General features: G+C 49.3%; 1 long non-coding RNA gene across 1 annotated transcript in view; it reads left to right on the top strand.

Moving 5' to 3' along the window:
* Nucleotides 1-11,805, top strand: part of LOC141423421 (uncharacterized) — a 31,277-nt gene extending 19,472 nt beyond the window's left edge. The window contains exons 2-3 of the long non-coding RNA XR_012448290.1: nucleotides 9,440-9,729; nucleotides 11,502-11,805. This is a non-coding gene — a long non-coding RNA (uncharacterized lncRNA). The remainder of the gene's footprint in view (nucleotides 1-9,439; nucleotides 9,730-11,501) is intronic.
* The last annotated feature ends 1,034 nt before the right edge of the window (nucleotides 11,806-12,839 follow it).

The following is a 12,839-nucleotide window of genomic DNA, read 5'->3' as shown; positions in this document are numbered from 1 at the left end:
GAGAGAGAGAGAGAGAGAGAGAGAGAGAGAGAGAGAGTGCCAGACCTAGCACTAGGATTTTGAGATAGGGAGATCGGGGCTCTGTAGAGCAGACTCACTGAGAGAGGACCATTGAGGTGAGTTGGCCGGTGTTGGATGGAGATTGGAGGTGCATCGGGATGGAGGAAATCTCCTGTGAGCACTGAGAGCACTCCTAGGGTCCAGGGACCCCGATAGAGCAGCTCAAATCCCTGAAGAAGGGAGAGCAAGGTCGGTGTCGGACTGCACCCGGATCTGAGTCACCTAGCAAGTGTGAGGCCCTGAGTTCAAACCCTCGCACTGCTAAATAAAAAAAAGCGTATCTAGTTGAGCTCACACTCAAGGGACAATTATTGGCCCCCACCTTAAAAGGAAAGGTGTGGCTGGTAGAGTGGTAGAGCACCTGCCTAGCAAGTGTGAGGCCCTGAGTCCAAACCCCAGTACCACAAAACAAAACAGAAACAAGATTAAAAGGAAAGGCATGTTTCCACCAGGTTTTGTTCAGTTGCCATCTTGTCTCCCCAGGTAGAGTGTGAGTTCCTGAGGGTGGAACTCACAGCTGTGCCCAGAACACATAGTCGACACTCCAATAACTATGGGATGAGTGAGTCAATGGATGGAGGTGGCTCCATTCAAGTCCAGAAGGTTTAGTATTCAATCAGCAGTTATTTGGGGAACAACTTCTATGTTTCTATGGTCCCCAAAGATGCTACAGCTCCTGCTAGCACATCATTCCAGCAAGAAAGAGACAGTGACAGTATCCATTTTCCCCTTCTTCCTGAATAACAGAAACCAGTTTCCAGCTGGGTAGGTGACTGCCTGGAATAAGGCCCACACTCTTCAGGCTCTCTTGAAGGTGGTTATGGTGTGGCCATGAGACAAAGTGCTGGCTGATTGGATGCAATTTATAGGAAGTGCCTCTATTCTTCCTCTAGTCTACTGACTGGAATGCAGATGGTGGGAGCTCCAGCAGCTATTTTTGTTTTAAAACTTTGCTTTCCTTTTGGTGCTCTCCTTCCTTTAGCCTGGGGTGGGGCTGCCATTGTGTGCAGACAATGACGTCTTTGCTTTTGGTAGCCTGTTCTCTCCTGGCCTGGGAGAGGAACTCTAGCTGGGCATCCCCCATGCCTCCCCCATCCTGCCTTGGCTAGGCCATTCTCCTTCCAACTTTCCTTGCCTCGGTATCAGTCCAGGGCATGGTCTCTGGCTCTTCTGCACTTTCTGCCTCTTCTCTAGTCCTGCTGCATGTGTCTTGCGGCCATATCTCTGTTTGCCCATCATTCCTTCTTCTGTTTCTCCAGCTCTCTCTCTCTCTCTCTCTCTCTCTCTCTCTCTCTCTCTCTCTCCTCTCTCATTGTGTGTCTCTGCCCTGTGGTCCTATGTTGATTAAATCTGAATTTCAGAGCAATAAGAAATACTTTTTTTTTAGCAAGTCTTGTCCCTTGTAACAATGGGCACATAGTTATACTAAAAATGAGTTCATTGCTTGCCTGAAATTCAAACACACAGCTGGATGTGTTGTGGCAATTATCCAGCACCTACCCCAGGGCCCCCCTGTCCAGCAGCCATGTTGGACCCATGAGGCCATCTTTTTTTTTTTTTTTTTTTGCAATACTGGGGCTTGAACTCAGGGCCTACACCTGAGCCACTCTACCAGCCCTTTTTGTGATAAGTATTTTTGAGATAGGGTCTTGCGAACTATTTGCCTAGGCTGGCTTTGAACTGCAATCCTCCTGATCTGTGCCTTCTAAGTAGCTAGGATTACAGGCGTGAGCCACCAGTGCCTGGTCCGTGAAGCCATCTTTAAAACAGAAGTCACTGTTGTCAGACACAAGGACAAAGACACCTGGGCCCTGGCATTCAGGAGAGCCATGTCAGTTTTGGTGTGCTCACCTGCCCACTTTCACCGGAAAGAGATAAACACCTGTTGTTTTCTGCTTTCTACCTCACAGCTGGCCACTGCCAGGGTCTCTCTGACTCCATTTCCCTCTGAGTAATGTCTGCATGGGGATGTATACCAGGTGCTCAGGGCCCTGGAAGCTGGGCCTGTGTCTCCCTTTCCAGCTGCCAAGCTGGTTTCTCCCACCACACAGACGCTACACTCCTGGCTGCCCTGGCCTCCCCTCTGTGTGTCACTGCTCAGCTGCTCTCCCTGCCCCCAAATTTGTGTTTTCTGTGTGTGCTTAAGGCAACACTCAAACACAGCACCCCATTCCTCTGTCAGGGCTGGGAGAGGGGTTGCAGGCAGAAGGAAAACTGGGCTTCCATTAAGGAGGAACATCAGTGGGAACTTTTGGATTCTCTCCATGGGAAGCTATGTCTATCCCTATCTATCTATCTGATGCCTGTCTGTCTGTCTCTCCATCCATCCATCTATCCACTTATCTATATATCCTTCCATCCACCTATCCATCCAATCCATCCATCCATTCATCCATATTATCTATCCATCTAACCATTCATCCATCTCAACTGTATTTTGCATGTGTGTACGTGTGTGTGTGTGTGTGTATTGTGTGCATGTGTGTTTGGTGTAAATATTTAAGACATCACAGCTGGAATTAGTGTCTGTGGTTTGTTTTTGTCCTGTCTTGTGTGTGCCCTCACAAGAGGAGGATGCGAAGAGCCACCCCAGGCACCCCTCAGGTGGGGACAGAGGCAGGGAGGAAGGTAGCCATCAGCGGTGATACCCAGCAGCTATCTGTGAGGGCACCTGGGTTCATCCTGAGGGTCCCGCGGGAGCCAGTGTAGACCCGCATCAGGGTGAGCTCAGCAGAGGGACAAGGGAACAGGGGAGTTGGTTCACTGAGTTTCCCTCTGTCATTGTGTAGAGGCTGACTGGGAGAACATGGTATCCTTACCAAGGTGGGGAGGTGGGAAGAGCTGACTTTAGAAGGATGCTGTGGACTCCAGCTCCAAGATGACACCTCCCAATGGGTCCCCCAGGCCACACCAGCCTCCCCAGCACATCTCAGAACATCCCCTTTCTCACACCAAGCAGGAAGCCACTGCCCACCCACCCCATTTCCTCCACCTCAACGCTGCTATATCTTGGCCACCAGAGGGCGCCATGGTCCCAACAGTTCCCACAGACGCCTCCTGGTCCTGATTTACCCCAAGTCAGGGCTGGAAGGGTTTTGCCCTCTTCCCCTTGCCTCCAACACATTCTTGTGAGCTACCCTGGCACCAGGGCACCTGATCTTCTCATCATGAGTGAGGAAAGATTTTGCATTGACTTGTTCAACTCCCCCACCCTCACCCTCAGCCGTAGTTCTGTAGGTACCTACTCTGAGCCCACATCCCAAGCTGCAGGAGACTATCCTTTATTGATCTTACATCACCTTGGGTGTCACCTTGGGTGACAAGCTGGCAAGGTTTGACACTAGTGCACTTACACTCTGCCTTATTTTCCCCAGGACACGCCTATCATCTGTGACCTGCTCTGTTCATCTCTCTCCTCACAGCTGTGTATCCAGCAAAGAAGCTGGCAACTCTGTGGGAATTTGTCCCCACAGTGGTCCCACTGGACAGCAAAGAGGGTGACTTCCTCCATCATAACATCAGCCTCACTGTGCCCCACCATTCATCCTCCCAGGGGAGGCTGGGAGAGGTGTGTCTCCTTGGGGTGTCCCCCTCCTCCTCTATGTGTGTCTCCCTTTTGTCTCTTTTCCTGACTCCAGGATTCCTGGGGACTGCCTCTTTCCTCCTCCACCTGCACAGAAGGGAGCTCCAGTGCTGGAGCCCATGGAAGGCGACATGGTTCCCAAGATCCCTGGGAGGGGCAGGGAGCAGGCGGGGTGGGGGGAATCTGAGCCTCCCTGTGTCTTCATGGCTGCCCCAACTGGAAAAGATTATTTAGCAATGGAGTCTCTCTGCTCCTGAGGGTACCAAGACTGTAGGAATGACAAATCATCCCTGGTCTGGGAGAAATTATTTCCCAGCCTTGTGGGCACGTCTGATCCCCTCTACCTGCTCAGGTCTCTGCCACCTGCCCACTTTTGCCACACAGAGCTCATCCTGCACTGGTGCTCCCCGCTCTGCCTCAGTGACAGCAGCTTCTCCCAACCTGCAGAGCACTAGTGCCTTCACCCACATTCCTTAGAATTGGGTTCCTACCCCTTCCCCAGCACACGTGCACACACACACACACACACACACACACACACGCAGAGAAACACATAAACACACAGACATACATGTGTAGAAACACAGACACACACACACACAGATACACAGACACACACGGACACAGCAGTGTAGCTAAGTTTTGGTAACTGCTATTTATCCTAACATTTTAATCTCCTATTTCAGAGATATCTGTTTTGCTGTTGGTTCGTTGTTCTTTCTTTCTTAAGTAATAGTAAAAAATATTTCTTTAATTTTAATTTATCTGGAGCTCTTTACTTGGCCATATAAAAAATAGACCCATTTTGGTCTATGTTGGTCACCCAATCATTTGTTTAGTTTTGGAGTTTATTCTGACTGTGAAAAGAGCAAAAGGCTGGGACCATTGCACACCTAGCACAGTCCCCAAGCTGAGCAGCCAACAAAAAATCCTGACCTGCCATAATACAGGGCAATACCACTCCTAGGTGTTTTTGTAAACCCAAACCAGCTGAGAGCAAGGCGCACCAATCTCATACGTGAACGTGCACAGCAGCCTTTTTCTAGGTAGCCAAACAGTGTAAAGATCCCAAATGTCCAGCGTAAGATGAATGCACAAATGCAATGTGGTATATCCATACAATGGGATATTACTTGGCCGTAAATAGGAAAGGAATATGACACATTCTTTAACAGATCAACCTTGAAACCATCTTGCTAAGTGAAAGAAATCATAGACTCCGTGATTCCATTTCTGTGAAATTCCCAGAGTAGGAAAACCTTCAGCTACACAGAGCAGGTGTGGTTGCCAGGGGCTGGGCACAGGGCTGAGTAAGTGACAGTGATTACTCCTGGGTACAGATTCTTTTGGGGGCAATGAAGATGTTCCAGAATTGATTGTGGTCATGGCTGCACAACTCTGAATGTCCCAGAAGCCATCAACTTGTACGCTTTTGAAGGGTGAGTTGTAATGTGAATCGTATCTCCGCTACCCAACAAAACTAGACAGCGAGTTGCTGCAGGCGGGTTCTGAGGTCCAGACAATTCCTGTGGCCTCAGCACCAGACTGGCCAGGCAGTGCTGGTCCCTCCGACTGTCACCCTGCCTCTGACCTACTAATTTGTGAGTTCCTGGGACTCAGAGCAAGGGAGCAGCATGTTTCTCTTCTTGGAAATGCCCAGGGCTTCTGCTGGACCCTGGGCCTCTGTGGTGAAGTGCACCATTGCATCTCTGCGCTGTTCCCATTCCCGCGCACAAGCTGGTGTTCATTCGTTCAATGCAGGGCATATTTTCTGAGCACCAACCACGTGTCAGGAGTCATGCTGGGTGTGAGGACAGCAGAGATCATACCCCAGTGCTGCTGTGGGTCTCAAATGGGGCCATTGTGCCTACGGGAAACATTGGATGGTGTCTGGAGATGGTTCTGGTTGTTGTGCCTGGCGTGGGGGCTGCTCCTGGCTTCTAGTGGGAAAGAGGAGAAGCTACTGTTGCTCTCCTTGGAGAATTAGCCTGGAGTCAGTGTGGTTAAGCCAGAGGAAGGCAGAACCAAGAAGTGAAAAGAATGAGTCTTACGGATATTTGGCTCCTGGATCCAGTCATGCCTGAAGCCATTCCAGCTACAGAATTTTCAGCTCTTTTTTTGTTTTTAATCATTTTGGACTAAGAGTTCAATCCCTAATCCAGTTAAAAGATGTGTCAGTTACCCTTTCAGGTGCTAGAACTGCTCTCAGGGACAAATCCTCACCTCTTCCTTACACTGTGGCTCAGACAGACAGACAGCGAACAAAACCAGAGTGCTCTGTGGTGACAGGTGCTGTGGAGAAAATAAAGCAGGGAGGATATGGTAATCTAGGGGGATGGCAAGGAAAGTCTCACCCATTCACCTTGAGAACACTGAAGGAAGCTGAGGAAGCCGGTGTGGGGAAGGCAATGTGCACTACGGCAGATAGACAGAAGCTCTAAAGGCCGTGGGTGAAAGCATGGTTGGAGATTGGAGAAACAGCCAGGAGCTCCATTTTGCTGGGACTGAGTAAGCAAGGGAGACAGTGAGAGGAGGTGGAGTCAGAGAGGCAATGGGGGCAGCCCCATAGGGCTTGGTGGAGACCTTGGCTGTTCTCTGGGTGAGTTGGGAGCCATGGGAGGTTCTGAGCAGAGGAAGCCCTGACCTAGCCTCGGATTCTAGCAGGATCTTTCTGGTGGCACATGGAGGAGAGCCTGCAGGGCAGAGGGACCAGGGAAGCAGGGACTGTAGCCATCCAGGTGACATGCGGCTGCAGCCTGGCCTGGTGGCAGGTAGCAGTAGAGGCAGAGAGGTGGAGTAAGGTCTGGGCACATTGTCAAGGCAGAGCCAGTAGGATTTGCACATGGGCTGGATGGATGGAGAGTGAGGAAAAGTGAGGATCCAGAATGACTACAGCATAGTGCCCAACACAAAAGGAAGAGGGAAGAGCCCTTTCCTGAGCCAGCTGGCAGGTGCCATGCAGGGTATGTGTGCAAAAGGCCCTTTGGACAGCCACGTGGCAAGGTCAGGTGGTCACTTGAGGATGCCAGCCTGAAGCTCAGCCGAGTCTGAGGCAGGAATTTGGATCACCAGGGTAGAGGTTTTCAAAGTCAGAGCCTGGAGGAAGTCATCAGGGAACCAGTGGGGAGAGTGAAGAAGGGGCCACAGATTGGAACCCACAGGGGGTTTCACATCTGGTCACTGGGTGAGGAGGTGGAAGGGTCAGGAAAGGAGGCAGAGACATGGCAGGTGGCACAGGAGGAAACCAACAGCCTGGGGTGCATTCTGGATGCTAAGAAAGAAAATTGTTTCAGAAAAGAGGGAGCTAAACTTATCACCTACTCACCACTTCCACTCAGAGCAGAGAAAACTTGTGCCCAGGTAAAGAGTGTGTGCACACATGGTCACAGCAGCCAGAAAGTAGAAAGAAGTCAATGTTCATCACTGGATGAATACATAGACAAATGTGACTCATCTGTGCAGTGGAATACTGCTCAGCCATGAAAAGGAATGAGTTCTGATCCACACTACACCACAGGTGAACCTTGAAAACATTCTGCTAAGTAAAAGGAGCCAAAAAAAAAAAAAAGTAAAAGGAGCCAAATGCCACCGGAATTCTGCCTTAAGGAATTATCTATGATATGTAAATTCATTGATGCTTACAGTTGATTAGAGGTTACTGGGGCCTGGGAGAGGGCAGAAGAAATTATTGCCTAACAGAGGCAAATTTTATTGTGGGAAAATGAAAAAGTCCCGGAGACCGACGGTGGTGACGGTCACAAGATCATGTGCACAGGCTTAATGTCATTGAACTCTACATTTAAAAATGTTAAAATGGTAATTTTATTATATACAAAATAAATATACTAATATGATCAATATAATTATATTTATACATCAAATATATTGCTATAATTTTATTTATACATTTTATGTATAATAAATAAATAAATATGTGTATATATAAACCCGCAGTTTTCTAAAAAAGGAGAGAATGAGACCATCTTGCTGAGAGCAGCCATGGGCTCAGGAATGAGCATGTGATCCAAGCTAGAAAAAAAAGAATTCTGCTTCAGCTGGAAATATTGGGAGAGAGCTCTTCATGCTGAGTGTGGCGACCTGCAGGGGTAGAGGCCTGTTGCTGCAGGAATCACACTTTGCCACCACTCTGGGATAGCTTGCCTAAGAATGAAGATCATACAAGACAAAGAAGAAGCAAGGATACCACCATCCCAAAAACAGCACTGCAGTTCCTGGATCAAACTGTACCTGAAGCCAGTGCATCAGCAAATCCCTTTTTGTTGTTCAAAAAACTTGGGGGTGGGTTTTTAGTCACTTGCAATCAAAAGAGTCCTGACTAATACATCTATCAACCATACATATTTTCATATTCAGGAGCTATGTCCCATGTATTGGAGAGAGGTCATTGTTCTGACATCTAAGCACATTTTAGGAAGCTAAATCCCAGTTGAGTTCACGCAGAGAAACAGAAACTCCTCCAGATATTACAACTGTGGGGATGGAATACAGGGGATTGTTGAATGCATGATAGAAGTGAGGAGCCAAAGAGCACTTTTTTTTTTCCTGCAGTATTGGGATTTGGACTCAGCGCCTACACCTTGAGCCACTCTGCCAGCCCTTTTTCGTGATGGTTTTTTTCAAGACAGAGTCTCATGAACTGTTTACCTGGGCTGCCTTCGAGCCTCGATCCTTCTGATCTCTGTCTCCTGAGTAGCTGGGATTACAGGTGTGAGCCACAGGTGCCTGGCCAAAGAGCACATTAGACAACCTGATTAAATCACCCGCAGCAAGAAGATGCTGCCACCTTGTAGAGGAGGAACAGGGAGAGAAGTTGGTGTTAACCAAGCTACCAAAGCCTGTACCACTTGGTGGAAACCTAGACCTTGCCAGTATCCCCAAAGAAAGCCAGGACCACTGGGGAGGGGCTGCACATGGGATTTGGAGCCTCAGGAGCTCCAAATAAGTGCTGCCTTTCTCCCTCCCTGCCTCCTGCCAGTAGCCCTCATTGGCCAAGTCCACTAAGAGACCAGAGAGACTATACAGCCACCAGTGCTTTCCAAGTCTGCACACAGCAGGCCCTTGGAAGGGGCAGGCTGAATTTGAACTTGGAGGAGAGAGGCTTTCCAGGTTCTCCTCTGTGCAGCGAGGGTAGGGATGCAGAGGTGGCAGGTTAGGATGGGGGACAGGAGGCGCTGATGTGGACAGGCACCAGCACAGCACTGGCCATCAGCGCAGAGTGAGTGCTGTAAGGAAGGACATGCCGCCAAACAAGGTAGTGTCACTGTCATCATCCATCCCAGTGTTTCTGTGGAGGCTTAATTAGATTTAGAGCTGCGGCTCCCAACTGGGGGTGCTTATGTGCTCCCCCCCACAACCCTTGACAACGTCTGCAGACGTTCCTGGTTGTCACAACATGGGAGTGGCAATACTGCTGGCATCCAGTGAGTGGAGACCGGGAAGGGACACTGCTACACCTCCTTAGATCCCAGGATGGGCTCTGAATGGCAACAATAACACGGTTGAGAAGCCCTGCTTAGGACACTTTCCCCAACCCCAAGGATCATGAGAAACAGGGGCCAACCAAGCTCTGCCTGTCCTGGTTCAGACCATGGTCTTTCCGGAAGCACCTGGTCCCCAGCAGGTGGGCAGCTTCTCCCTAAACAGACCCTTCCCCGGCCCAGCTGCAGCTGAACACAGGCTGCAGGCCGTGGTTCCTTTTCCCCTGCCTCCCCCGCCAATCCTACACTGCTTTCAATCCCCCACTGGTTTCTGGTAAGCGTCTCTTTCTATTTTTAGACTCTCAGGTTTGGAGCCCCTCCTTGTGGCACACTAATTTCATCCTGGCAACCACCTTGCAAGGACATAGATGAGGCTCAGAGAGGCTGAGTGATCTCCTGCTGAGAAAAAAAGCACATGAGCTGGGACTTGAACCCAGGGCTACATGATCCCAGGAGGCTGGAGTCAAGCCCAACCTTCCAACCGCTGGAAGCTTCCAGAAGTTAACAGAAGCAACCAACAGGGACCAGCCCCGCTCTGTAGCTGGCCACAGAATGACAAGAAGACTCAAATCCCAGAATGCTGAAGGGGTAGGATCCCGGGGAAGGGACTGCAGAATGGGTTTTGTATGAGAGCATCAGGAGAACTGGTCTGGATGGAGGGTAGGGTGCAGGGGAGCATGAGTTTACTATTAGGGAGTCCCCTCACCCCCACACACAGGATCTCACACCTGGCTAGGCCCTGGGAGTGAGGGGCACAGTGTCCTGGGAGGGCTGCTGGGGGAAGGCCAGTGGTGGAAGGAAGTGAATCCCACCCCCCCACCCCCCGAAAGTCTGTTTCAGCCAAAGGTCACAGAGGCTCCTGTAGTCCCCAGGCCCATAAAAGACACAAGGGTGTGGTTCCAGGTCTGGGTGCTGGCCTCTGTAAGGCACGGCTAACGGGAGATGCTGTCCAGAGCGGTGGAAATGGGCCAGCCATGGTGGCTGAGGCTCAAAGTGGTTCCCACCCATCCCTTTCCCTGCGTTGGGCACAGTGCTGTCACAGCGAGCCTCGGAAGTAGGGCTTCCTTGTGCTTCTTCTTTCCCTTTCTTTTGTCGTACTGAAGATGGGACCCAGGGCTTCTTGTGCTGATCAGCTCTGTCACTTGAACCACGCACCCAGTCCTATTGCTTGCATTCTGTTTTTGAGACAGGTTCTGCTATGTAGCCCAGGCTGATCTGGTACTCCCGATCCTCCTGCTTCAGTCTCTCAAGTAGCTGGGATTACAGGCAGGCATCTCCTTGCCCAGCCAATTCTATCTCTTTTTCCTTGTTGTTTTGCCAGCACCAGAAGCAATACACTGAACATGTTGTCCTGTAACTTATCTTCCCCCTCCAAATAAATGTACTGGGAGCCAGCGGCTCACACCTGTAATCCCAGCTACTCAGGAAGCAGAGATCAGAAAGATAGTGGTTCGAAGCCAGCTCCTAGCTAGTAGAGTGGCTCAAGTGGTAGAGTGCCTGCCTAGCAAGCATGAGGTCTTGTGTTTAAACCCCAGTACCAAAAAAAAAAAAAAAAAAAGAAAAGAAAAGAAAGAAAAAGAAAATGTAAGCGCAGTCCAAAAAAAATAAAGCAAGCTGTCTACATCTGTAATCCTAGCTACATGGGAGGTGGAGACGGAGGGTTGCAGTGCCAGGCCAGTCAGGGCAAATCTTTTACAAGACCTCATCTCAACCAGTGGCTGGCCACAGTGGCACACACCTGTCATCCTAGTGCCTGTCAGGGTCAGGGCAGCATAAATAGGAGAAGCAAGGTCCAGGCCCAAGGAAACAAGCAAGACCCTATCTCCAAAGTAACCTGGGCCAAAAGAGCTGGAGACATGGCTCAAGAGGTTGAGTGTCTGCCTAGCAAGTGGGAGGCTCTGAGTTCAAACCCCACACCACCAAGAAAAAAAGAAAGAAAGAAAATACAGAAAACCCTGCTTGAGCTTTCATAGCATAGCTGTATCAGTTCCCTTCTTGAGTGGTGTTCAGGGTATCTCCAACTTCCTGCATCACCAGAAATGTTGATCTAAACATCTTATAAATTGTGCACATGTTTCCCTGGGGTAGACGAAAAATGACATAGCTCTCCCCTCCCCTCCCCTCCCCTCCCCTCCCCGTCCCCAGAGCTGGGGTGGACCCCGGGGCCTTGTGGGTACAGGTCTGACGCTCTACCACTGAGCTGCATCCCCAGCACTGTGCAATGTTTTTTCTTCTCATGGTACTGGGATTTGAACCCAGGGCCTTGTGCTGGCTAGGCAGGCGGTCTACTGTTTGACCTACACCTCTAGCCCTGCTATGCCTTTGAATTTAACAGGTATGCCACATTTCCATCCACACAGGAGGAATCAGCTTCCAGTGGGGTTAGAAACCTGCTTCCTCACACCCTTGCAGTCGTGATAAAATCAAACTTCAAAGTGTGGATTTCATGAGTCAAGGCTGAAGTTTGCACAGACCTTCACCGACCGTCTGGTGTCCCTCTGCGGCGAGCTGCCTGTCTCCTTCACAGGCTACTGTGTTGGGCAGTTTCTCTTTTTGTGAACAAGCCTGTAGGAGTTCTTTCTATATTTGGGGTGCTAGTCTTTTGCCTGTATAAGCTTACAAATATTTTCTCCCCTCCTGTCCTTTGCTTCTCAATGTAGTGAATGTGGTTTTTCTTGTTGTTCTAGCAACATATATATATATATGTATATATATATATATATATATATATATATATATATATATATATACATATATATATATAAAATGCCCTTTTTTTGAGAGGGGGTGGTGCTAGGGATGGAACCCAGGGCCTCACATATGTTAGGCAAGTGCTCTATCTCTGAGCCACACCTCTAGCCCTGTTTACAAAGCTCTTGACAACAATTCCTGGCACATAGTTAGCATCTAATAAGACATAGCAATAACAATAGGTACTTCCCAAGTATTATCTCTCTTAATTCTATAAGAACTCTAAGAAAGATGGAAAAAGTGAGACACAGGTGTCAACTCGTTCAAGATCATGTAGTCAATCAATAACCCAACTGGAGTTTGAACCCAGACCATCTGCCTCCAGATTCTTTGCTATTTGTCATGTTGCTTTGGGTAAATCAGAAACCTTCTCTGGGCTTCATTTTTCTTACTTGCTATTCCCTCGTTGCCATTCCTTGTAGGAATTAAGTTCCTCAAATGCTGGCTGCGTGTGGCTTAAATGAGCTACAGATGTCTTAAGGAGTTTTGCAAACTGCACGGTGCTGTACGCTTGGAAGGCACAAGCATGGGTCTTGGAGCCAGCCTGCCTGGGTTCACAGCCCAGCTTTGACATGTTAGCCAAATAATGTTTTGGCTGCCGACTGGGTCTCTCTGTGCCTCAGTTTCCTCATCTGTAAAGTGGGGAGGATAACAATAGTAGCTACTTCATGGGGCTGTGGGGACAGTTTGCTGAGTTTATTTGTAAAAGCTCAGGAGAGGGCAGTCACGTGGTTAGAGCTGTGTCAATGTTTGCTCTGATCTCTGTCCCTTAATTATCTGGGTCCTCACTAATAATTGTGTGACTGAGCTCAGCCTGGGGTGAGGCCACTTGAGCCACAGCCTTGTCCAGTGCCTGTGCCTGTTACACAATCCTGGACCAAAGTCCCTTTGTCCTTTGAGACTCGGTTTTTGTTAGTGGCTAGCTTCCGGGTGCTTCCTCAAATCCC

Source organism: Castor canadensis, chromosome 5, assembly GCF_047511655.1.
Source record: "Castor canadensis chromosome 5, mCasCan1.hap1v2, whole genome shotgun sequence".
Lineage (NCBI taxonomy): Eukaryota > Metazoa > Chordata > Mammalia > Rodentia > Castoridae > Castor > Castor canadensis.
The sequence above is the reverse complement of the archived record's forward strand: the minus strand, read 5'-3'. Positions and strand labels throughout refer to the sequence as shown.